At 38.2% G+C, this 27,446-nt stretch overlaps 1 pseudogene; it reads left to right on the forward strand.

Annotated features, from left to right (window-relative positions):
* LOC104677320 overlaps nt 1–27,446 on the forward strand; it is a 50,301-nt pseudogene that overhangs the window by 12,390 nt on the left and 10,465 nt on the right.

Below are 27,446 nucleotides of genomic sequence, written 5' to 3' on the forward strand. Positions count from 1 at the left end.
AGATTGAAATAATTTTTTAAAATCACAAGAAATTCAGGAGTTGAAAAAATCAGTTGGCATACTGAAGAATGTGTCAGATCTCTCAACAGCAAAATAATCAAGCAGAAGAAAGAATGAGCGAGCTTGAAGACAGGCTCTTTGAAAATACACAATCAGAGAAGACAAAAGAAAAAAGAATAAAAAAGAATGAAGCACACCTGTAAAGACCTAGAAAATTGCCTCAAAAGCACAAATCTAAGGACAAATCCTTAAAGAGGAGGTAAAAAGCAAGATTGCAATAGAAAGTGTATTCAGAGGGATAACAGAGAACTTTCCAAACCTAGAGAGATATATCAATATTCAACTACAAGAATGTTATAGAATACCAAGCAGATGTAACTCAAATAAGACTACCTCAAGACATTTAACAAAACTCCAAAAGTCAAGGACAAAGAAAGCATCCTAAAAGCAGTAGGAGAAAAAACACTAATAATATACAAAGGAGCTCCAATATATCTGGCAGCAGACTTCTCAGTGGAAACCTTACAAGCCAGGAGAGAGCAGCATGATACACTTAAAGTGCTGAAGGAAAAAATAAAAATTCTTGTACTAGAATAGTATATCCAGTGAAAATATTCTTCAAACGTCAAGGAGAAATAGAGACTTTCCCAGAAAAACAAAAGCTGAAGGATTTCATCAACACTAGACTGCCCTATAAGAAATACTAAAGGGGTTTTTCAATCTGAAAGAAGAAGATAGTAAGAAGCAATAAGAAATCATCTAAAGGAACAAAACAGCAAGTACACAGAAAAGTACAGAATATTATAATACTGTAATTGTGGTGTGTAAACTCATATCTTGAGTAGGAAAACTAAAAATGAACCAATAAAAAATAATAGCTACAACAACTTTTTAAGATGTAGACAGTATAATAAGATATAAATAGAAATAATAAAAAGTTTAAAAGTTGGTTGGGGCAACGAAATTCAAGTGTAGAGTTTATATTAGCTTTCTCTGTGCCTGTTTGTTAGTTGTTGTTCAGTTGTTTTGAGTTTTGTCTGTAATCAGTGTTAAATTGTCATCAGTTTTAAATGATGGATTACAACATGTTATTTGCAAGCCTCGTGGTAACCTGAAATCAAAAAACTTATAACAGACACACAAAAAGGCAAGAAATTAAAACATACCACCAGAGAAAATCATCTTCACAAAAAGGAAAAGAGGAAGGAAAGAAAGAAGAGAAGATTAGAAAACAAATTTTAAAATGGCAAGAGTAAATTCTCATCAACGATAACATTGAATGTAAATGGACTAAACCTTCCGATCAAAAGACATAAAGTAGATAAAAAAAAAAAAAAGCAAGTGAATGGATAAAAAAGCAAGCCCCAACTATCTTCTCCCTGTAAGAAACACACTTCACATATAAAGACACACATAGGCTGAAAATAAAGGGATGAAAAAAGATAGTCCATGCAAATTGAAACTGAAAAAAAAAAAAAAAAAAACAGAAACAAAGAAGGTCATTTCATATTGATAAAGGGGTAGATTTAACAAGGGAATACAACAATCGTAAATATATATGCATCCAACACTGGAGCATCCACATATATAAAGCAAATATTCTTAGAGCTAAAGAGAGAGATAGACCCAATGACATTCTTCACAGAGATTGAAAAAATAATCCTGTAATTTATATGGAACCATGAATGACCCAGAAGAGCCAAAGCCATCCTGAGCAAAAAGAACAAAACTGGAAAAATTATATTACCTGACTTCGACTGATACCAGTGAGTGATAGCAACCAAAACAGCATTCTGCTGGCATAAAAATAGACACAGAAACCAATGGAACAGAATAGACCACCCAGAAATAAGACCATATATCTACAGTTAGCTAATTTTTGACAAATATGCCTTCAATAAAGGGTCCTGGGAAAACTGGATAACTGTATGCAGAAGAATGAAACTAGAACTCTATCTCACACCATATACAAAAAATCAAATCAAAATGGGTTAAACACTTAAATTTAAGAATTCAAAACTATGAAAACTACTAAAAGAAAATATTGAAGAAACTCTCCAGGACATTGGTCTGGGCAATGATTTCTTGGTCACTACTCTACAAGCACAGACACATAAAGCAAAAATGGACATATATAATTATAACAAGTTTAAAAGCTTTTGCACAGCAAAGGAAACAACAACGTGAAGAGATGACCTACAGCATGGGAGAAAACATTTTCAAACTCTTCATCTGACAAGGGATTAATAACAGAATATATAAGTAACTCAAACACTTAATAGGAAATCATCTAACAATTTGATCAAAGATCAAACAATCTGATTTTTAAAATGAGCAAAAGATCTGGATAGACTTTCCTCAAAGAAGACATATAAAAGGCAATCAGGTATAAGAAAAGGTGCTCAGTATCACTGATCATCAGAGAGATGCAATTCAAAACTACAATGAGATATCTTATCCCACTTAAAATGGCTTTTATACAAAAGACAGGCAATAACAAACGCTGGCAAGTTGTGGAGAAAAGGGAACTCTCATACACTGTTGGTGGGCATGTACATTGTACAACCACTATAAAGAACAGTAGGGAGGTTCTTCAAAAAATCTAAAAATAGAACTTCCATATGATCCAACAATCCCACAGCTAGGTGTATACTCAAAAGAAAGGAAATCAGTATATAAAAGAGATATCTACACTTCTATGTTTATTGCAGTACTCTTCACGATAGCCAAGATTAATAGCAACCTAAGTGTCCATCAGCAGACAAATAGATAAAGATGTGGTACATATACACAATGGAGCACTATTCAGCCACAAAAAAGAATGAGATCTTTTCATTTGCACCAACAGGGATGAAACGGGAATATTATGTTGAGTGAAATATGCCTGACACAGAAAGACAAACTTATGTTCTCACTCATTTTTGGGAGCTAAAATTTAAAACATTTGAACTCATGGAGATAGTAGAATGGTGGTTGCCAGAGGCCAGGAAGGGTAACAGCGGATGAGGGAGTGAAGATGGTTCATGGGTGCAAAAATATAGGTAGATAGAATGAATAAGATCTAGTATGTGATAACATTACAGGGTGACTACAGTCAACAATAATTTCCTGTGCATTTTAAAATAACTGTAACAGTACAATTGGAATGTTTATAATGCAAAAATATGATACATTCTTAAGAGATGATGGATGCTCCATTTACCCTGATGTGATTATTAAGCACTGTATGCCTGTATCAAAATATCTCATGTACCCCATAAATATATACACATACCGTGTACCTGTAAAAGTTTAAAATAAATGAAATATAATAGCATCATGGAGAGACAGTAAATGTGGTAAGATGTTAATGATTGAAAACATGTGAGCTTTTAATACTATTGCAACTCTTCCATAAGTTTGAAATTATTTCCAAATAAAAATATATATCTAAAGACTATGTATATTTCATCAATTTTCATAATGTGCTTTCACGCAAATAAATCACATACAGATGCACATAAGAAAAAATAAGAGCTGAGAAGGTAGGGTTATTGAGTATAGAGAACTCTTTTTTGGAATTTTGCTGTGAAATAAAGGGGAGATATGAAACAGTGGCTGGAGATGTCGGCATTAAGAAGCTTTGCGGTAATTGCTGTTATTTGAATGAGTGACATTAAAGCAAGTATATAATAGAAAATGAGGAAAATTCAATTGAGGAAGGACAATGGATGAGTCATGAGAAAGAGACAATATTTTCAGAAGCAAAACCCTTCCACAGCCAAGTAGTAATGAGTTCTTGTGCCTACATAGGGCTTGGCCTTATATTGCAGCATGGACAGTTCATCTACTGTAATGGAAGGGACAGCCCAGGTGTGAATGTAATTAGTTTAGTCTATTTGATGTTAGAGGGACAAGAAGTGCTTTTCTAAGAGCTCTTATTTTCTCATTACAATTAGAAGGAAGGTCTCCAGCTACAATTGAAAAGGGGGAGGAATGATGAAAATGTAAGATTACTACAAAGACAAAGCAGAACTGCAAGAAAGCAGAGCTCAGAGGAAGAAAGCAACAATAAAGTCAGCAAACATGTGTTTATAAATAAACCATGAAGCTACTTTACTTTTAAGAGGAAATAAAACTATTTAGTCATGCATCACTTAACGATGGGGTTACATTCTGAGAAATGTATTGTTAGGTGATTTTTGTGGTTGTGCAAATATCGTAGAGTGTACTTAAACCTAGATGGTGTAGCCTACTACACACCTACCCTATATGGTATAGCCTATTGCTCCCAGGCTACAAACCTACACAGCATGTTGCTGTACCCAATGCGGTAGGCAGTTGTAACACAATGCTATTTGTGTATCCAAACAGATCTAAACATTCAAAAAGGTAGAGTAAAAATATGGTTTTATAATCCTATGGAGCCACCATTGTATATGTAGTCTGTCACTGATGAAAATGTCATTATATAGCACATAACTGTGTTTATTTTTTATTTTTAGAGGCCCATAAGTGGGTAAAAGGTTCCTAAGGACAAAGATCTCTACAAATCTGCAGACTGTACATCTGTAAGAATAGAAGAGTGATTCCTTATTCACATCATCACTGATCTAATAACTACTCTGGCTTCCAAGATGCTTCAAAAACTAAACTCAGCAAAAAGTACAGCCCAAATATGTGGCAGAAGTTGAACTGAGCTCGTTAAGTTTCATGTTATGTATATCCTTTAATATAGCCTTTTAATGCCAGTAAGTGTGTCATGCATAGATGAAATGCTAAACTGTCTTATGGTTTAGCAGTGTTGGTCTTGGTCTCAGATGGGTATTTGGAACTCAGCCTCCCGTAAGACTTTTCTTCTCTGCCAAAACCTGCTTAGTCACCATCTAGGGTACCCCAGGGTTTTGTTGCTGTCCCCACACAAATTTACTTGAGAAGGTATTTGCTGTCCTAGGCCAAGAGCTAAGTACCAATCAATCTATTTCTGAGGAAAAGAACATAAGTTAGTCATATAGTGCCAGCATGTCTGAGGAAAATGCTTTTAATCAAATAATACTGAAATGCACAACAAGAAATTGAGAAGAGACTGGGATTCCACTAAGATGCTTCCCACCCATCAAAAATATGATGATCTACCAAAGCCTTTATGCTTCAATCACAGAAACCAATTCAAGCTTAGACCCAGATTTAAGGATGGTCCAAAGATTATGCCACTAGCCGTATGTAAAGTTAAATAATAGTACAAATCCTGTTTCTCAGTTGCATGAGCTATGTTTCCAATACTCAGTAGTCACATGTGGCTAATAGCTACCATATTAGTGCAGATATAGAACATTTTGTCATCACAGAAAGCTCTATCAGGTAGCACCGGTCCAAACCATGGAAAGCCCCTGTGGTTTACTTCATTTTTTAAATTGTTACTGGTCCCAGGGAAGCATAAAGAAATATGAACTTCTGCTGTAACCACAGAACTACCTTGGACTTCCAGCTGACCCCAAACTGGAGCTCTGAGCTTTCCCAATCTGGATCTGACTCAGGATAGACCCACATCAACCATCAGAGTTTAGGAGGAGGAGGAAGCAACACTTACCTCAAATGACAAAGTGATGCCTGGGAAAGTCCTTTTAAAACTATGAAGTCCTGTGCAAAAATATTCTCCCTATTCCCTAAGCAATTGCCTTCACTTTGTTGTAGGGCTCTCCCTAGATTATTATATTCATTATTGGACTCTAGAGCTTGAGATAAATGCAGAAAATTTGGAGGCAGTTCAGAGCAGACACTCAAAGATGATGAAAGGTTTGAGAAATAAAATTTTGTGGCTCAAAAAACAAAAGTCATCCATCCTGGAAGAAAATTGTAAGATTATCTTCAAGCATAAGCATACATATTATATAGAGAATTATGTTCAGCTACTTTGAAAAGCTGCAGACAGAATAGAAGAATTAAATTAAATTAAATTAACAGCATGAAAGTGAATTTCCTGATAATAATGGCTGTGCTGAAACAGGCTATTAAAGAAGTTTAAGAAATCTTCTCTGGATGTTTTTGAAAGCAGAAAAGTTTCCATGTGAACATTTTCCAGTAATGACTCCTTCTGAGGAAAGCAGTCAGACATAATTCATGATGTATACAATCTCATGTTTTGTAACATGTGCAAATCTGGTCCCAGCTGGTAGGCCTAGGGATTGTTTCTGGCTCCTAGTATACTACCTATAGCCAGGCATGTGGCTACTATGAGAGCCCTATTCAGCAAAGATACTGTATTCTCAGAGTAATTATACTAGAAGATAAAGTCCCTGTTTCCCCAGAACCCACTTCTCCTTTCCTTATAACACATCCCATTATTTTTCTTACAGTTCCATCCTTCTCCTATCCTACACAGCCCCAGTCTGGTTAATCAGAGCATCCATTCTCCCTGGCCACAGTGATTGGCTCGGAAGTAACAAGTAACCCAAGTCAATCCAGTACGGTTCGAATCCAGGACATTTTTGTTGTTGTTGTTGTTCAAACTGTTGGGAGCAGATAATCACTCTCTGTGACATATTTAGAAATATAAGATTTAAGCCTGGTTCTAGTGGTCTGGGTTGAGTTGCCATTCCATACAGAGTACAACAACAAGGTGATCCTGCAGGAAATTCTGTTAAATTTCTCCAGAGTGAAAGCATTGGCTTTCCTGCCAGGAAGCAAGTAGCTAGAGATGGTGAGCAACCTGCTAAGCCACAGAGCTAGAGAAGGGGAGAGAAGGAAAGAAGGAAAAGAAGGCCACTCTTTGGTACACATGCTTTCTCAATTCATCACCTTCTTTACAGCACCATACTGTCTCCTTCAATGGTCCTTGGCCCTATCACAGTTCTTTGGAACAAATAAGCAGTGTCCTCCTAAACAGTTATCTCTGTCCTTAATTCAGTTATCAATGCTCCATGCTTTCCCTCTGCTAAACATTTACTCAAACTTCTCAACCACTGATGTCCTCTTTCCTATTTGTCCTTCGAGGTTTTGTTTGTTTGTTTGTTTGTTTTTGCGTTGTTGTTGTTGTCATTGTTTTGAGACGAGTCTCGCTCTGTCACCCAGGCTGGAGTGCAATCTTGACTCACTGCAATCTCCACCTCCCGAGTTCAAGCCATTCTCCTGCCTCTGCCTCCCGAGTAGTGGGATTACATGCGTGCACCATCACGGTCAGCTAATTTTCGTATTTTTAGTAGAGGCAGGGTTTCGCCATGTTGCCCAGGCTAATCTCGAACTCCTGGCCTTAAGTGATCCACCAACCTCGGCCTCCCGAAGTGCTGGGATTACAGGTGTGAGCCACTGTGCTGGCCCTTCGAGTATTTTTGTTGTTGTTGTTTACCATCATTTTAGAGTGGTTTCAGGAAGGCAATAAATGTTCATGGTCAATCCATCATCTTTAAACTACTTTTATGTTAAGAACAAGACAAAATATAAAGAAGAATGAAAATAGAATGAAGGAGAAAGAAAGGATTAAAGCAAGACATAATGTCTGCTGGCTGTTGTCATGAACATAATGGCAGGAACTAGGATGCACTTACTCCATCAGCTCTGGAAACCCATTATGCACTCGGAAATCCTCAGAGTAACAATGCTTCAGTGAGGCTGGAGACCAAATCCTGCTGGGTCCAGGCAGACACCCAGTCTGTAGATGTTTGAAACTGAAATTTTCCCCTGGTCCAGTGAGGGTGATAAATGCTTTAATTTGGTTGTTTTGTCTTTCTTTTTTTTTTTTTTTTTCTGCTTTTGGATTGATTTCAGGTCTCTTAGGCATTTTGTTTGTTTAACAAATATTTACTAAGCAACTAATAGGCACACACAGTATTATTGCCTAAAATACAATAAGGAAGACTCAAATGTTGCTTCAAACAAAAATTTCAATTTTTGGGAGAAAGTAACCTTTCTATGAAATTATTTTGAAAGAGGAGGGCAAAGCAGGGAAGGAGTGGAGACGGAGATGGGGTGGGTGGGGCAGTGGTTATAGGAACAAGAGGAAATGTTTGGGAGGAGTCAACCCTCTGGGGCCAAATTGGCACACTAGTGTTTCCAGATGTCTCTTTAAAATCCCGTCTCACTAGCAGGATTAATATTGAAGAGACTTACCCAGATTTGAGGGTGGAAGAATTGGCCTGGTGAAGGTATTATTACGAAAATACACAATTTCACTCTATTCTTGAGCTATAATCTACAATATTTTGTGACCCTTCACTTCCTCATTTAAAATCTCAAAGATTGTTTTCAGTTCTAAAATTTTCATATTTGAACCCAAATTCTGGCTTCTGGGCAATCCTCCCATAGTCTTTCTATTTATATCACATCCTGTTCCCAAGCCATTGAATTTTTTTACTCTGATTTGAAATTCAACATTACTTATTTCAGTCCCACCCTAAACATATTTTTTCTTCCCCATTTATTCTTAAGGTTGAAATAAAGTTCAAATGAAACCTGGCAACACATAAACCTAAAGAAAATAAGTAAATAATTTATTTTCTGGTATAGAGGAAACTATTTATAGTTAGAAATAAACCAAATGTTCTCAAATCTATGAGTGGAATTATATTAATTATATTTTTTTCAAGAATATTCTGAAATGGGATTTTTCTGACCTAAATGAATCATACAACTGTTATGACAATAGCCCTCCCAAGCTGAGGAAGCCCAGATTTTTTGATACTATAATGTACTGCAGAGTCATCTATCATATAATTTGAACAACAATATCTAATTGTGTTTTCCTTCATAACCAAAAAGAGCATCTTAAAATTGGATGAGTTTTGAAATGGTCAGGAATTCTTCATTTTTGTTCTCTGAGTATTAGAATCATCCAAGATTATACCCAAAGACACTTTAATTATAATGATAACATTCACTGAAAAAAAAAAAAAAAGTGCTATGTAAGCAGGGCATCCCATCTTTTTTTCTGCATTATGACACACATGAAAGCTGATTACATTTGCACAGCATGCTGGGATCAACATAGAGTTGCCTCAGCGAGAGGCAACAAACCTAATGGTGGTAGGCACCTGCTAGTTGTAAAACTGGTATTGCAGGACTCCGGTTACACATCCAAGACATTAGAGAAGTTTAGGAGTAGAGCATAGACTTTCCTTAGAGGGTTGCCTAAAACTCCCTTTACTCTTCTTCTTAATCCGGACACCTATCTCTCTACTCCTACCTCACTCCCCGGCAAAACTGCATTTTTGCCCAAGGTGGGCTAAGTATACATAATTTTATTTTTACATTGGTTTAGCACATTTTAAAAATCAAAAGAAAATAACACATGAAAATAGAATGTGGGTGTTTTGCATTAGAGTAAGTTGGTTGCATTATGCATATGATTTTAGAGATAGAGCTGCTATGAGGAATTGGCAATAAAATTGCTGACCTGCATAGTCTATGTTTAGTGATCATATCAACCGTAAGTTCTCAATGTGTTATCATCCATGTGACTTGAGTTGCATATCTAATCAAAAGCCCACCGAGACATTATGAATTCAAGAAAAATATCTATATTATTACCCAGGAGATTAATAAAATTTCCTAAATTCTCTGTTCATGGCCACCTACTAACTTAGTTTTATGAAAGATGTTATAAAGATAATTAAATTAGATGCTAGCTAGTGACTGCTATTGTACAGGACTTTCATTTCCATTTTATAGAACAAAAGAGTGTTGAAGAAGAGAGTTGTGGTAAATGGTATATATCTTGCTTCCTTTTGCAGAAATTAATTTTGCAATATAAAAGAAAAATATAATTATCATGAAGTCTTTAGAAAATAAGTAAAGGAAGGCCTATGGTAACTTCCTCAGGTGACTTATTCAAAGACCTTTTTCCTTTCTTTTCTTTTCTTTTCTCTCTTTTTTTTTTTTTTTTTTTTTTTTCTTGAGACGGAGTTTCGCTTTTGTTGCTTAGGCTGGAGTGCAATGGCAAGATCTCAGCTCACCACAACCTCCACCTCCCAGGTTCAAGTGATTCTCCTGCCTCAGTCTCCTGAGTAGCTGGGATTACAGGCATGTGCCACCATGCCCAGCTAATTTTTTGTATTTTTAGTAGAGACAGGGTGTCTTTATGTTGGTCAAGCTGATCCACCCGCCTTGGCCTCCCAAAGTACTGGGATTACAGGCATGAGCCACTGTGCCCAGCGACCTTTTTCTTATAAAATAAAACATAGGTTCAAAATTCTAACAAAATGTAATGATGGCTAGAATGTATTAAGTTCTGGGTGCCAGATTTCATGCCAACAATTTTCCAAAAACGTCCAAACTCATTTCATCTTCAGAACAATTTTATGAGGTGGGCACATTTGTCTTTATCATACAAACAAGAAAGCTGAAACTAAACAAAATTACTTGGCCAGTCTGTGGATGTAGATAGAAGCAGCAGAGGTTGGGCAAGATTAAGAAGCAACTTGTCTGATCCAAGTGCCTGCAATCTTGATCACATTGCCTTAGGCCCCACCATTGCAAAAAATCAACCTAACAAACTAGCTTATTTTACAATTATATTGACCAAATTTCAGGAGTTCCCAAACTTTGTTCTACGTTAGAATCACTTGGGAAAATTTTATGATTCCTATTCTCATCCCCTACCTATTAAATCATCATGCCTGGTAGAGTTAGGGGCAACCAAATATCAGTATTATTACAGATTCCTAGGTGATTCCCTTTGCCACAAAATTTGGGGACCACTGACCAATGCTGATTTTGGAGGTCTCAGCTTACAGCTGGTCCTATAGTCCTAAATTTCACTTAGGAGAAAACATTGTGCTTCAGTTTCTGGAGCTAGACACTTAAATATAGGCTATAACTAGTCCCTATATGTGTAAATCTTCTCATCTCCCACCTCCAACAACAACAAAAAAATGTCTACAAGTGCACTATTTAATTATTAGGAGATGCACAGGTGGACTGGGCAATGGTAGCATTTTTTTTAATGCACTAGAGCAATATTGGCTAAGCATACAGAGAAGGGAGAAGAGATTTGGCAATTAGCAGTTATTTTGATACTGTTAGCCAAATAGGAAAATTAGATCCCCCCAAAATCCACTTTGGAATCCAATTTTCCAATTTATTTGACTCTTTACCATGATCAAATTAGTCAACTAATTGCCTTTTCACTTGCCCTATGTATTCCAGGATATTATAAATGAAAATTTTAAAACTTTTTGCTATTTTTGCAGAAGATAGAAATTTAAAAGAAACTTACAAGTCATTTGGGCCAAGCCCTTCATTTTAAGCTGAGGAAGTGAGACTACAGATTACTGCCTTATTCTCCCAACAAAGCAACGGCGGCTCTCAGGGCCTCCTGCTACAGCTTACTATCTCAGGAAAAAACCCAGGGGTGACACAATGCCTAAAGGGAGCTGTTGGGATTCTAGGCAGAGGCTGTATCTCTGGGGAGGGACATGTGATTCTGATACCCACGATGTTTGAATCCCTTGGGTCAGTGATGCATTCTATTTATAGAAAAATATGGAAAAACACAACATAGTATATAGAAATATATTTCTATATTCAGAATATACAATATACAAAAATAAAGACAGAAAACAATATGAATATAGAAAAACAAAAATAAAACATATTTCGAAGAAAGGTTGTCTATCAGAAGTCACTCTCAGAATTGGCTATGTTACAGATACTTGACCTTTCTATGGTGACTCAGCTACCTTCCTAACTAAGGCCTTTCAGGGGAGGGACTAAGGAGTCAAAGCCCCTGCTCTCAACACCCTACAGATCGTTAGGTGTTAAGAGGGTGGACTCCTTCCTTGGCATCAGTGCCTACAATCTAGGGCACCCACTTGCAGGCCTAGATGATTTGTGACCTCAGAATTGTTGTGGTTCCTGGACCTTTGTTGATGTAGTTTACTTTGCATCCCTCAGGCAAAACTAGAGGAGCTGGGCAAGGAAGGGAAGAGGGAGTCAGGCCAGAAGTAGCTTCTTGGGGTTTCTACCTCTGATCTTCCCTGCACAACTGTAGTGTATCATTCTGGCTTCCAAAAGTGTAATTACTTATTTTTTTTAACTACAATTATTCTCTTAAGAGCATCTATATAGAGGGGAAAAAGGAACATTAACCAACCAAACTTAAGTTTTCCCTTGAATTACAAAAAAAATAAAGTGTCATGATTATTCACTTTATAGAAGCAAAACCTTACTGTGTCTTAATATGACCAAATAAAAACTTAACCAAAAAAAAAAAAAAAAAGAAAACAGGGCCAGGCACAGTGGCTCACACCTGTAATCCCAGCACTTTGGGAGGCAAAGGTGGGTGGATCACCTGAGGTCGGGAGTTCCAGACCAGTCTGACCTACATGGAGAAACCTGTCTCTACTAAAAATACAAAATTAGCCAGGTGTTGTGGCAGGCGCCTGTAATCCCAGCTATTCAGGAGGCTGAAGCAGGAGCGTCACTTGAACCTGGGAAGAAGAGGTTGTGGTGAGTCGAGATCACGCCGTTGCACTCCAGCCTGTGCAACAAGAGCGGAACTCCATCAAAAAAAAAAGAAAAAAGAAAAAAGAAACACAGTTCATTAATGACTGTACTACCAATAGATTCATTACCATGCTAGAAATGCTTCATTTACTACCCATGGTAAGTGCTGTAGAACAGCACTACACTATTAAAGAGACTGTAATTGCATTAATGCAGGTTAAGATACTAGTTAGCTCTTTTGGCAAATCACTGGATTTGTTTGAATTGAACTTACTGTGAACAAAACCCCTGGCTTTTTTCCCACATCTTAGACCAGTCAACATGGCTCTTTCAAAACACACCTGAATAGAATTGGTTTATTTGTGTACACTTTTTTATTGGCTCCACACAAATGTGCTATCTAGGATGCTAGAAGTAGGTGGGTTGTCTTTCCTGTGTCTGTATTTGGGCCTATATATGTAAACTGTCCTCTCCTTTTAATATCCATCTATCTCTCCCCACAGATGACTAATAGAAAACTTATCCACCTTCAGCTGAAAAGCTCCCTTCATCTCTTTTTCTTTATTTTACGGTTCTGGGCAAAAGCCCATTACCCACCCCTTAAAACTCTGAAATTTTGATTCTATCCATCCCAAGCCCATCTCTCCCTATGCCAAATCCTTCCTTCTATTACTCTCTTTGGTGACAATGCATTTGTAGGAAGAAGACAAAATTCCTATTAAAAAAGATGACTCAAGCTTGCTTCCATAACATAGGACAGCCATATAAATGATGGCTTTGTTGTTTAGTTTCATTTAGTTAAATGTAGGTAGGCCCTAGAGCTCAGTTAGAATTGGAATGGTTAAGAAAATGAAGAAATAAAATCTTTTGCATAATTAAGAATTGTTAGAAATAATGTTCCCGTGGAAGTCAAGGGAGACAAAGAATTGGGGGTCCTAGGACTGGAAGAGAAGCTTTAGAAGAAAGATTTAAATAGAGGGCAAGAAAGCCCTGAGGGGAAAAAAAAGGGACAAAGTGAAAGCAAGAATACCCCTCAGATAAGGATATTTAGGGCACTTTAAAAAAAGTAACAGTGCTGAAGAGGTTGTTTATGAGTGCACCAACCGGCCACCTCTGTCCCTTTCCCAGATGATCCGGAAGATGAAGCTTCCTGGCCTGAAAAACAAAAAGTCCGTGGTTGTGGGAACCACAACAGATGACGGTGCAGGTTCAGGAGATGCCCAAACTGAAGGCGTGTGCCCTGCGCATGACCAGCCAGGCCGCAGCCACATTCTCAGGGCAGGGGGCAAGAACCTCACTTTCGACCAGCTGGCCCTGGACTTCCCCAGGAGCCACAGCAGCGTCCTGCTCTCAGATCCTCACAGGGGTGGGGAGGTGTACCGGCATTTCGGCAAGGCCCTGGGAACCCCGCACAGCCACACCAAACCCTACCTCCGCTCCAAGGGCGGGAAGTTCCAGCGTGCCAGAGGCGACGGGCCAGCCAAGGCTACCAAAACTAACCCTGGATCCTACCTTCTTATTAAAAAGATTGTGAATTTTGTCAAAGGCCTTTTCTGCATCTATTGAGATAATCATGTGGTTCTTGACTTTGGTTCTGTTTATATGCTGGATTATGTATATTGATTTGCGAATGTTGAACCAGCCTTGCATCCCAGGGATGAAGCCCACTTGATCATGGTGGATAAGCTTTTTGATGTGCTGCTGAATCTGGTTTGCCAGTATTTTATTGAGGATTTTTGCATCGATGTTCATCAGGGATACTGGTCTAAAATTCTCTTTTTTTGTTGTGTCTCTGCCAGGCTTTGGTATCAGGATGATGTTGGCCTCATAAAATGAGTTAGGGAGGATTCCCTCTTTTTCTATTGATTGGAATAGTTTCAGAAGGAATGGTACCAGCTCCTCCTTGTACCTCTGGTAGAATTCAGCTGTGAATCCATCTGATCCCTAGAACTTAGAGTATAATAATAAAAAAAAAGTAAAAAGATTGTGGATGCTCACGAAAAGTATTATCTGTGGTCAAGAAGGATTAGGGGAACTATCTTTATCTAGTCAGAGATAAGAGACCCTCTCTTTTATCTGGTCAGAGATCCTCCTTTTCGGCACCATTTTCTAATGGATTGCATAAAATATGAAGCTACCTGTACTTGTAACAACAGAGAGAGCAAATTCTCCTCTGTAAATTACTAAGATAAGTAAAGGAAAGAATGTTAACTGAAACTGTTAATCATGAGGTGAGAACCGAGAGAGTTCCAGAGAAGAGCTGTCATAGCACTAAGTGAAAGTCATTTATCAACGTGGAAGGCATGAGTGCAAATATGTAGGGAGGCTCTTCATATAAATAAAAAGGAAAGGACCTGCACCCTGGAGGAAGGTTCCAGCTGATATGATAAGGGGGGTGACTTCATATGTCAGATCATCCATTTGAGGAGGTAAAAATCTGGAATAATGTGCCCCAAGACAGACACCCTTTTCAGAATTCTGTGAAGGTGACTTCTTTGGAGTCACTTGGAGTTGTCTTGTTACCTTTCGGGTTTTTTTTTTCTAAGACAAGGTCCCCCTGGAGTGCGATGGCACAATTATAGCTCACTACTGCAGCCTCCAACTCTTGAGTTCAAGCAATCCTCATACCTCAGCCTCCTGAGAAGCTAGGAATTCAGGTGGACACCACCATGCCTGACTAATTTTTATTATTTTTTGGTAGAGAGCAAGTCTTGCTCTGTTGCCCAGGCTGGTCTCAAATACCTGGACTCAAGCAATCCTGTCTGAGCCTCCCAAAGTGCTGAGATTACAAGCATGAGCAACTGCATCTGGTCTGGCCTGTTGCTTATTGTGTCACCTTTCTCCCCTTCATTTCATTACTCTTGCTTTTGTTCTTCAGAGAAACACAGGGGTGTGAGAAATAATAAGCAACCTATTAAGCAGTCATTTAAAGAAGCCAAGCTCTGATTTTTTCTAGATTCTTAGGATCATATTGGCACTATTTGTCTAACAAAGAAAGTTAATTGCAACCTTAATATAGTTTTTAAAATTACTTACTGTCTGTGATGCAAATAAAATGCAAGCAATATGAAGACAAGGATTTGATCCTTATTGTTCAATGCTTTGTGCCCAGCACCTAGAAAAATGTCTAGACAATGCAGTAGGAGTTATTAATAAATTATTTTAGGCAGATAGAGAGGAAAAGGGGTCCTTGGGAAGTTTTCATTTTTTTTAAAGCATCTCCAGAAAAGTTTCCTATAAAGTGCCCTGTTCTTAGAGCCAGGCTGGCAACCTTTGATATGCAAAAACAGGCCATTAGAAACTGGGTCCACCCAAACATGGTGATGCCCATGGCCTTCTTGCCCTTGCCCCACATATTCCTGGCAACATGGCCACCCCCACATATCTGCACGTGTGTAGAACATCATGGCACCGTTCATTTCCATATTAGGGTGGGAGGGCCAGCTTTTTCACGGGCTACGTGAATGACATGCCTGGTCAAATCAATCCCCTGAGCCCTATGCAAATCAGACACTGCTTCCTCTAGCCTTTACATGTATCTGGCTGGTATCCACTGCACTTGGGGTTCCCTCTCTCTACTTTGGAGCCTGGCTGCCTCTCTGTATGGGGGAGCTTCTTCCTTCTGCCTTCCTTCTTCTTTCTTGCTTATTAAACTCTCCGCTCCTTAAAACCACTCCATGTGTGTCCATGTTGTTTTATCTCATTCGAGTCCAGACGAAGAACCTGGTGTTCCTCTACTAATTGGAGCCGTATCAATGATAGGTGTTAAAAACTATTTACTAAATGGGATGAATGAATGTTCGTGTGTCTCTATTATTCTCAAACCTTAGGCAGGTATCTATTACATAAAACAGCCCAGTGTTAGTGGTGCTTTGCTGAATGCAGGTAGGAGAGCAGTGGCCATGTGCAGGGCAAAGGTGACAGCTGCAGGAATCAAGAGCATAAATAGGAGTTAATAATGAAGAGGGAGGAGGAATTATGAGTAACAAGAGAACAGGAAGATATGGAAATATGGCCGTGGGAAGGGAGTGTGCTTTCTTTCCAATAGCACATGGATTATGTCACCAGCTAATTATTTGGATTAAAGAAAAGGATGAACCTGAAAATCAGGAATTTAGGAACAACTGAATGAATAAATTGTAAAACCATTCTTTCATTGTAGACAGACTCCCTTTCAGTTAAGACCTTCATCTCAACTGAAGATTTATAACAAGAGACCTAAACATCAATTACAACTTTTCAGATGAAGGCGCAAGAGTGAATTTCACCTTATCCCATTGTTAGTTCTTAAAACTAGACCAGCCCACCCGCACCATGAATTGATGGAAATGGCTGAAGTTTCACCAAGACTGCTTCCATGAACCCTCCTTTTACTTTTCTTTGTAATTGACAAATAATAATTGCATATATTATTTTTATGGGGTGCAATGTGATGTTTTACATATGTTTACATTATGAAATGATCATTTGTCCTCACCTTTTCCTTAATTGCTCTTCAACTCTGGTCCATGCTCTACCCAGTTCTTGGCCCAGCAGTGCTATCTTTGGTCTTTTAAATTTGAAATTAGTTATTGGTCTTCCCAGCATTTAAATCTTGGTTATACCCTTTGAGAAAAGAGTGCTTGTTTCTCTGATTTTGAATGGGAATCCATGTCCAGGTTGCAAATTCTTGGCAATCTTGACACCAGGTATCCTCTGCTGGATTGACCCCAAATTCTCTGTAAAGTAAGTTAGGGACAGATTAAGATAATCTATTTTTAAAACCCACAAGATTAAAGCAGATATATGTGAAAGTATTCAGGAAAAGACAAACAGTAAACATGTGTAATTTGTATTCAACAAAACTCGAGTGCTTTTACTAAGCACTATGGGTAAGTGCTGCTATTATGTCCTTTAATGTCTCTTCCAATTAGCGTTGGTAAAAACACTTTCTCTCTAACAGTAACCTGTTGGTCTATTACCTTCCTATACTTGATTTGAAGAGAGATGAGTAGTAATTTTCTTCCTGTTTTTTTTTGTTTGTTTGTTTGTTTTTTGGTTGCCTGTTGACTCTTTTGTCTCTTATTGTACAGTCTCTGTTGACTGTTCTTCCTTTTATTGTACAATTCTTTATTGTCCTGTCTCTCTCCCTTTCTCTCTCTCTCTCTCTCTGTCACATACACACACATACGCACACACACTGTCTCACACACACATGCACATACGTACTGCCTTAAGGACAATGCAATATTCACCATATTCTGCAGATTTTATCTCCATATTCATCACACTTACACTTTTAGCTTATAATTTGTTTCTCCTTGAGCAACGACCTCAGCCACTTCAGTGTTCTTATCACTAAACCGCTTTGATGCCATATTTACTGAGTTTGTTGCCTTAACTTCTTGGCATTTCTGTTTAACATCATCTACACACCAGGATAGTATATACCATCTCTCTCTCTCTCTCTTTTTTTTTTTTTTTTTTTTTTTGAGACAGAGTTTCAGTCTTGTTGCCCAGGCTGGAGTGCAATAGCGCAATCTCAGCTCACCGCAATCTCTGCCTCCTGGGTTCAAGTGATTCTCCTGTCTCAGCATCCTGAGTAGCTGGGATTACAGGCATGCACCACCATGCCTGGCAAATGTTGTATTTTCAGTAGAGATGGGGTTTCTCCATGTTGGTCAGGCTGGTCTCAAACTCCCGACCTCAAATGATCTGCCCGCCTCGGCCTCCCAAAGTGCTGGGATTACAGGCGTGAGCCACCACACCCAACCCAGATCTCACTTTTAATAGGCATTGCTATTTCTCTGAGATTCAACCATGTGCTCCTTACCTGCTCTATATTAAATTTCTCTGTGCTTCACCTGCCCTTTTTTTCACCTTCTGAAATGGGCATTCTAACTTCAGAGAGATCCCCAAGACTTCCAGGTCCTTGAATTCACTTCATCCTATCAGGGCCCTCTTTATGAAAGTGGAGTTTGTCCTCAGACTGAGCAGCATGGTCTACAATACTTCCCTTTCCACTAGACCAGATGTCTTGGACCCTGACATTCTGCAGAACTGGACACCATTGTTTTCTATAAAGGGCTGCTACCATGGTTGGCTTTCTCCACTGCTGCTTCCTGGCCACTGAGGATTCTTAGAGGAAGATGCAGAGTAGTTCGGAACTAACTCAGCTTTGTTAATTTTCAACTGGATCCTCATGCTGTTGCTTGATCTTTTCATTGTTTTCTCATTGACTCAGTAAATCCTCTCCTTACAGAAGATATTCCAGTCTCCAGTCACAAAATCAAACACAGATTGTTAGGGACTTTAGAAATTGAGCCTGGTTTCTTTACATTGTAAGTGAAGAATCTGAAACTTGTAGATTTGCCTGAGGTCAGTAGATATTCTGAGTCAGCTGAAACCCAGACATCCTGATTCCCACCTGATGCCAGGCTCCTAATTTTCCTCATGCTGCTTAAGTCCTGATTTCTGCCTGATCATTTAGTAGATGATCTTGCCTTCTATGTCACATGAAAGATCTGGGCCATCATCTTCAGTATACCCCAGCATTATCTTTAAAAAAAAATAAAAAACCCTGGCCTACAGAAGCATTATCGTTTCTTTCTTTCTTTCTTTCTTTCTTTCTTTCTTTCTTTCTTTCTTTCTTTCTTTCTTTCTTTCTTTCTTTCTTTCTTTCTTTCTTTCTTTCTTTCTTTCTTTCTTCTCTTCTCTCTCTTCTTTCTTTCTTTCTTTCTTTCTTTCCCTTCTTCCCTTCCTTCCTTCCTTCCTTCCTTCCTTCCTTCCTTCCTTCTTCCTTCTTTCTTTCTTTTTTTTGACAGACTCTCACTCTGTTGCCCAGACAACAGAGTTGCAGTTCACTATAGTCTTTGCCTCCCAGGTTCAAGCCATTCTTGTGCCTTAGCCTCCCAAGTAGCTGGGATTACAGGCATGTACCACCATGTCTGGCTAATTTTTTATATATTTAGTAGAGATGGAGTTTCACCAAGGTGGCCAGGCTTGTCTCAAACTCCTGACCTCAGGTGATCTGCCTGCCTCGGCCTCCCAAAGTGCTGGGATTACAGGCGTGAGTCATCGTGCCAGGCCAACATTATTGTTTTGATAGGCCTTTTAGTCTCTTCCATAAGTTTCAAAGGAAGAGGTAAACCTCTTTATTTCTAAAAATGAATCCCTCCACTCTTTCTCCTATACTGCAAAGTCCAATCCTTCTATTTTCCCTGATTTTTGATTGCTTCTTTTTTCTCTTACAGTTTCAATTCCTTCTTCTCCGTAGACACCTTTTTAAAAACAAGCTCTCATCTCCCTGCTCCAATAAACAGCATTTAAAAAAAGACAAAAACAAAACCAAAAAAACAAAAAACAAAAACAAAAACAAACAGACAAGACAAAAAAACAAGGTTGATCCCACTATTTATTTTATTTATCAAACCATTTCTCCCACTGTTAAACTCATGAAATGAGTGATGTATGCCTGGTAATTCTCTCCTTCTACTCCTTACTCCAAAATGTACCAATTTTATAACCTACCAAAACTGCCTTTGCAGATATTATGATCTCCTTTTCTTCTTTTCGAATCCTAAAAAATTTTTTCTATTATCTTCTGATCCAAAAATTCTGCAGAATTTTATTGTGTAGAAGACTCTTTTCCTTGCATGTCTCTCTTCTCTGGAGTTTCATGTTAGTTCTGTTCTTCCTTCTCTGATCATTGCCTTTCTACTTCACCTCTTCCTACACCTAATCCCAAAACAGAAAGTCCTATCAAAATATTTGTATTTTCTTTCTTTTTTTATTGACAAGGACTAGCTCTATTGTCCAGATTGGAGTGCAGTGGCGTGATCTCAGCTGACTGCAACCTCCATGTCCCAGACTCGAATGATCCTCCCACCTCAGACCCCAAGTAGCTGGGTCTAGAGGCACAGGCCACCACGCCTGACTAATTTTTGTATTTTTAGTAGAGATGGGGTTTCACTGTGTTGGCCAGGCTGGTCTTGAACTCCTGACCTCAAGTGATCCACCTGCCATGGCCTCCCAAAGTGCTGGGATGTGCCACCACGCCAGGCACTTTTTTTTTTTTTTTTTGTATCTTCAACTCTTCCACCAGTTCTCCCAATCTCAGAGTCTCAAATAGCAAATCTATTTGGAAAACTCTCAATCCAACATCTCTAGTACATAAATCCTGCCTGTAATCTAGATTATATTTCAAATGCTTAAGAATAGCTATGTTTAGATTATTCAAAAGCGAAGGAATTTGGTAAGATTGCTCAAGTACAGGATGAGAAAAGAAAACTATCCAGAACCAAACGCGGAGGCACTTAAACATGTAAAGATTGAGTAGATAGGAAGGAGCTATCAAAGGAGACAGAGGAGCAGAGGAACCAACCATGAGGCAAGACAAAAGCTGAGAAAAAGGAAGTATCTGGAAGCCAAGAGAAGCGCAGATGAGGGAGAAAGCAGACTTATTCAATGCAAGAAAAGGTCAATACATTGGGATAGAGAGGGGGCCACGGAGTTGTAAACACAGAGGTTTCCACAGGAGTGGTGGGCAGAAGAGAAGCCAGACTTGAGTGAGTTGAAGAATTTGTGGGTGGCAGGGAAAGGGAGAGAGCATGAGAGGCCAACTCTTTAGAGAAGTTTTGCAGAGAAATCAGACTGGATGGGAGACTTGGGAATGAAGGTAGAGTTTTTTTGTGTGTTTAGTATATGGCAGATACTAGAGAATGTGTGCATGCTATTTGGAATACCCAGAGAGACAGACAGAGAGAGAGACACTGGTATTGCAAGAAGATAAGAGATAACTGAAGGATCAAAGTTCTTGCAAAGGAAAAAGAATGAACCCACAGCTCAGTTGGCATAGGCCCTTGAAAGCAAGTTGAATACAGTTCTCATTGTGACAGGAAAAAGATAGTGAAGATATGTTCAATTACTAACAGGATTATAGATTTTGTGGTGGAGAACTAATAAAATTTTCTGCTAGTTTCCATTTCTCTTGAGTAAAACAGTGATGTCATTATCCAAAGTGAAAAGAAGTTGAGGAGGGTTGGGGAGATTTGAAGAAAAAGAAATCAGAGTGTGGGAAACAAGACAGAAGAGTAACCTGTAGGATGGCACTGAGAATCCATGTGAGGTGTGCGGTTATGTTCTTAAGATGAAACCAGCTTCTTAGTGTGATTTTCTCCTCCAAAATTCAAGACAAATAGATAGGTAGAGTGTCATAGGGTAAATATCATTGCGTAGGAGTTCAGGGAAGGCCTCTCAGACAATTCTAGCAGACCTATAAGAAGTGAGGCTTGTTCCCAAGCATTCTAGATAGAGCATACAGTAAATGCCAATCCCTTAGGTGGCAACATGCTTCCTATAGTTCCAGAAATATTCAGGAACCCAGTGTAACTGGAACACAGTTTTAGAAGGTGAATGGTGAGAGATGAGATGATGTAGAGCAGATTTTCAGAGTTGTAAATTAAATATATATATATATGTATATATATATATAGAGAGAGAGAGAGAGAGTTTCACTTATAGGGAAGTGCCCACATATTAATTATACAGCTTAGTAAATACTTATCTCTCCATATATATCTACATACACACACATTTATATGTTTTATACATGTATTTACACTCCTAGATGCATTACATATACCCATATAAACGTAACCTAGGTCAAAATATGGGACATTCTCGGCATCCTAAATGGTTCTCTTGTGCAAGGATGAGAATTTTGAATTGTATTCTGGGTAATATTTGAAGCTAGTACAGGAAGTGGCACCATCTGACTGATTTTTAAAAGGATTACTCTGAGTGTCACCCCAAAAAATATACTGATGACATTGCAACATCTGAACATGAGATGAAGGTAGCTTGGACTAAGTGAGTGGTGGGGAAGATTGTAAGAAGTGGTCAGATTCTGATTATGTTTTGAAAATAATGTTCCCATGTTTTATGATGGCCCGAATCCGAGCTGCAAGATAAAGAGAAAAGTAAAGGATGACTAAGAGATTTGTGGCCTGAACAATCAATGGACCTGCCATTTAGTGAGAGGAAGAACCAGAGGAGAGAAATGTTTGGAAACTACAGGAATCAATAGTTAAGTTTTGGTTATATTAGCTTGAAATAGAGACTAGACATTTAATCAGAAATATCTAGTGGGGGCCAGACATGGTGGCTCACCCCTGTAATCCCAACACTTTGGGAGGCTCAGGCAGGAGAATTGCTTGGGTCCGGGAGTTCGAGGCTAGCCTAGGCAACATAGTGAGATCTTGTGTCTACAAAAATAAATAAATTAAATTAAATTAAAATTAGCTGGGCATGGAGGAGGCTGAGGAGGGAAGATTGCCTGAGCCTGAGAGATAGAGGCTGCAGTGAGCTGTGATGGTGGTACTCCACTCTAGTCTGGGCGACAGACCAAGGCCCCATCTCAAAAAGAGAAGAAGAGGAAGAGGAAGAAGAAGAAAGAAAGAAAAAAGAAGAAAGGAGAAAGAAGAAAGAAGAAGTACAATAATGGTGTCCCAGAAGCCAAGTGAAAAGGGTGTCTCAAGAAGGATAAATGATCTGTGGCATCAGGTGCTGCTGAGAGCTCAAGAAAGATGAGGACTGAGAATTGGCCATTGGGTTTGGCAATGTGTAAATAATTGATTACAACATCACTTACTACTGACAGTTCTTACCCTCCAGTAATTTCTCCCTTCATTCATATTGTGTGTGTGTGTTACAGGGGTGTGTTATTTTTTTTCCTTTTAACTGATACTTGATTAAAGAATGGTAATTTTGCTCTTTAAATGAATGTCTATCCTACGTACATAACTTGTCTTCATTGTTTAAGAATAGATTATTATTCAGTAATTTTTTGTTTCCCTTTTTCTCACTCTTATAGGCATAAGTTTAGACAAGTGATTTAAGGAAAACGATGGGTTAAAAAAACAGAAATCTAGGCAAATAAGAATTAATAAGCTTTCACAAGGCTTATCTAAGAAGGTTGAAAGTATTATTTGAAGGAATGTATTCCATCTGAAAAAAGTCTAGTAGAGATACAGCAGGGAATAAGATGTTACAGATGTCAGTTTAAAATTAGTATAAAATAAAGCCATTGTCACAATGATCTCAACACAATTTAGGACCCCAGTTTGGGGATTTTTATTCCTATGAAACAGTTATTAGTGTTACTCACATATTTCCAGTTCTCTGCTTTCTAGTCATATGCAACAACTGCATTCCCCACCTCTTTTTGAAGTTAGATACACCCATGCTACTTGTTATGGCCAATGAAATGTGAGTAGAAGTGACTTGTGTCATTTCTGTTTGATAACTTTGCAGAGTAATGCATGATTTTCCTGTTTTCTTGCCATACTGATGGCCTGGATTCCTGAGTAATTATGATAAACAAAGTCATCCATTCGACTTTTAGTGGAGATGTAGTATGAGTGAAAACTAAACTTGCACATTTTAAAATTCATTTTATTTTACTTATTTATTGTCTTTTAGAGACAGGGTCTTGCTCTGTCACCCAGACTGGAATGCAGTGGTGCAATCACGGCTCACTGAGGCCTTGCATTACTGGTCACAAGCTATCCTCCTACTTCAGCTTCCAGAGTAGCTATGACTACAGGCACACACCACCATGGCAGCTAATTTTGACATTTTTTTTGAGGAGACAGAGGTCTTCCTATGCTGCCCAGGCTGGTCTCAAACTCCTGGACTCAAGCAATCCTTCCTCCTTGGCATCCCAAAGCGCTGGGATCACAGGCACTGTGCTCAGCCAATTTTTGCCTATCTAAGCAACTAAAATTTGGCGGTTGCTTGCCTCTCTAAAAAGATCTAGCCCATTCTATCACACACTATTACATTAATCTTTGATTAAGAAACTTAAATATTTTCATCACCTGGAGAGATTTACAGTAACAGAAAAAGTAAAACCTAAACAAATAACTATTTACTTGTTGAGTTTTGGGAGTCCATGGAAAATATGTTTGGGGGTAGTAAGATCTTGACATTCTACTCTACAAGCAGTTCCTAATAGGAGAAAGAATAAAATCAAATAAATAATGGTTCTCTCAAGTTTCATCTACCACTTCATCCTTGCCTGGAAAGAAGTAAATATATGTTGCGCTTTATGTTATACGTGACGGACAAAGTGCTAAATATTTTTGGAAGGCTTTGTGAGATAAAATTTACATAACACAGAATTATCCATCTTAATTATTTTAAAGTGCATTATCCAGTGGTCTTTAGCATATTCTGTATGTTAGGCAAGCATCACTGCTGTCTAATTTCAGAACATTTTCATCACCCCAGAATGATAATCTGTACCCATTAAACAGTCACTTCCACTCTTCCTTTCTCCAGCTTCTGGCAACCACTGATCTATATTCTATTCTGTGGGTTTGCCTATTCCAGATATTTGATATTAATGAAATTGAACAATATGTGGCCTTTGTGTTTCACTGCTTTTTCTTAGCCTAATGTTTTAGAGGTTCATTCGTTTCATTTTATGGATATATCATATTTTGTTTATTAATTCAGCAATTGATGGAAATTTGGGTTGTTTACACTTTTTGTCTATTATGAATAGTGCTGCAGTGAACCTTTGTGTCTAAGTTTTTGTGTGAATATGTGTCTTCATTGTCTTATTTGTCTGGGGAACCACAAAACTGTTTTCCACAGCTGCTGTACTTTTACATTTCCACCAGCAATGTATAAAGTTCCAATTTCTCCACTTAAAAAAAAACTATAGCCATTTAGCAAGTGTGAAGAGGCTTCTCATTGTGATTTGACTTTGTATTTTCCTAATTATTATAATATTAAACATCTTTGGCCCAGTGTGGTGGCTCGCATTTATAATCCCAGCATTTTGGGAAGCTAAGGCAGTAGGATTGCTTGAACCCTGGAGTTTGAGACAAGCCTGGGCAGCATGACAAGATCCCGTCTCTACAACAAAAAGAAAAAAAATGTTAAAAAATCTTCCCAAGTGCTTATTGGCCATTTGTACATCTTCTTTCTAGAAATATCTATTCAAACTTTTGTCCACTTCAGCTTCAATTGTTTACCTTTTTGTTGTTGAGTTATGAAAGTTTTTTAGTATGTATTTTGCATATTAGACTCTAATAAAATATATAATTTGCAAATATACTCTTACATTCTCTGGGTGTTTTTTGTTTTTTGTTTTTTTTTTTTTTCATTTTCTTGATAGTGTCCCTTGATGCACAAAATTTTCTCTTTTGATATTTGTGCATTTGGTATTGTATTTAAGAAAACACTGCCTAACCCAATGTTACAAAGATTTGTCCCTATGTTTCCTTCTAAGAGTTTTTTAGTTAACTCTTACAATTAAGTATTTGATCCATTTGGGGCTTTTTTTTTTTTTTTTTTTTTTTTTTTTTTTTTTTTTTGAGACGGAGTCTCACTCTGTCACCCAGGCTGGAGTGCAGTGGTGGTGCGAACTTGGCTCACTGCAACCTCTGCCTCCCAGGTTCAAGTGATTCTTCTGCCTCAGTCTCCCAAGTAGCTGAGATTACAGGCGCTCACCACCATGCCCTGCTAATTTTTGTATTTTTAGTAGAGATGGGTTTCACCATGTTGGCCAGGCTGGTCTCGAACTCCTCACCTCAAGTGATCTGCCTGCCTCAGCCTCCCAAAGTGCTGGAATTAATTCATATATATGGTATCAACAGGAATCCGAATTCATTATTTTACGTGTGGTTATCAGTCTGTCTAGCATCATTTGTTAAAAAGACTATTCTTTCTCCATTGAATGGGCTTGGTATATTTGTCAAAAATCACTTGACCATAGGTAAATGAATTTACCCCTGGACTCAGTTTGATTCCATTAATTTATATGTCCATCCACATCCCAGTACCACACTGTTTTGGTTATTATAGACTTACAGTAAATTTCGAAATTCACTCCCTAATTGGGTTCTGGGCTGAAAATGGAATGCACAACTATGATGCTCTGTTTTTAAATAGAGTCCCCTCTTCAAGTCAGATTATCGTTTAACCCCTTTACATCCATCCACTGCAGTGTGGGCTGGTCATGTGTCATTCATCTCTACTTTGTGCAGTTCTTTTCTGTCACTGATTGTGTTTTTTAACCTATCTTAGCTTGGGCAACCGTAACAAAATACCATACACTAGGGGGCTTAAACAACAGGAATCTATTTTTCACAGCTCTGGAGCCTGTATAATCCAAGATCAAGGTGCCAGACCATTTGGCTCCCCAGAAAGGGCTTTCTTCCTGTCTTGCAGATGGCCACCTACTTGCTCTGTCCTCACATGACAAAAAAGAGAGTTCTAGTCTTTCTTCCTCTTCTTATAAAAGCATTGTTTAAAAGGTAAGTTGAGTAATAATCACATTTTAAAGAATTTATTTGAGCAAACAACAATTCATGAATTGGGAAGCTCCAAATCAGAAGTGGACTGGGAGCTCCACCAAGGGAATGCAAGAGAGAGGCTTTTACAGAAAAAAATACAGAGGTAAAATAAATAAAATATTTAATTGGTTACAGTTATTCAGTTGCCTTATTAGGTCTATCTTGTTCCTAACTACATAATTATAGGTTTGTTTTCTGTTTCTGAAAGGTTGGTACTTAAATTCTGTTTTTCTTTAATAGAGGCATTTAGAAGAAATAGCTCAAGCTAAGTTTTGCTTATGTTTGAAAATCAAGCAAGGTTGAAGTCACTCATGAGGCCTCACTGGTTAAGTCTGCTCTGAGAATCTGCAGGCCTGGTCTCCATTTAAATTTACTTTCATGTCACTAATCCCATCACGGAGGTCCATGCTGACATCCTCATCTATACCTAATCACATCCCCAAGGCCTCACTTTCAGATATCATGTTGATGGCGAAGTCTTCTACTATACAAATTTTGGGGGAGCAAAAACATTCAGTCTATAACATTACCTATCACTTCAACAGAAGGTGGTAAAATATGAGAGGGATAAAATTCTGTAGTTTTATAAATTCAGAGTGATTGTTAACAGCTCCTATGGGACAAAAATAAAAAGAGTGTAGGTTGGGAAAAATATAGATCTACCCACAGTTTGGCAAGAATTTT

This window comes from Rhinopithecus roxellana, chromosome 6 (genome assembly GCF_007565055.1).
Source record: "Rhinopithecus roxellana isolate Shanxi Qingling chromosome 6, ASM756505v1, whole genome shotgun sequence".
Classification (NCBI taxonomy): domain Eukaryota; kingdom Metazoa; phylum Chordata; class Mammalia; order Primates; family Cercopithecidae; genus Rhinopithecus; species Rhinopithecus roxellana.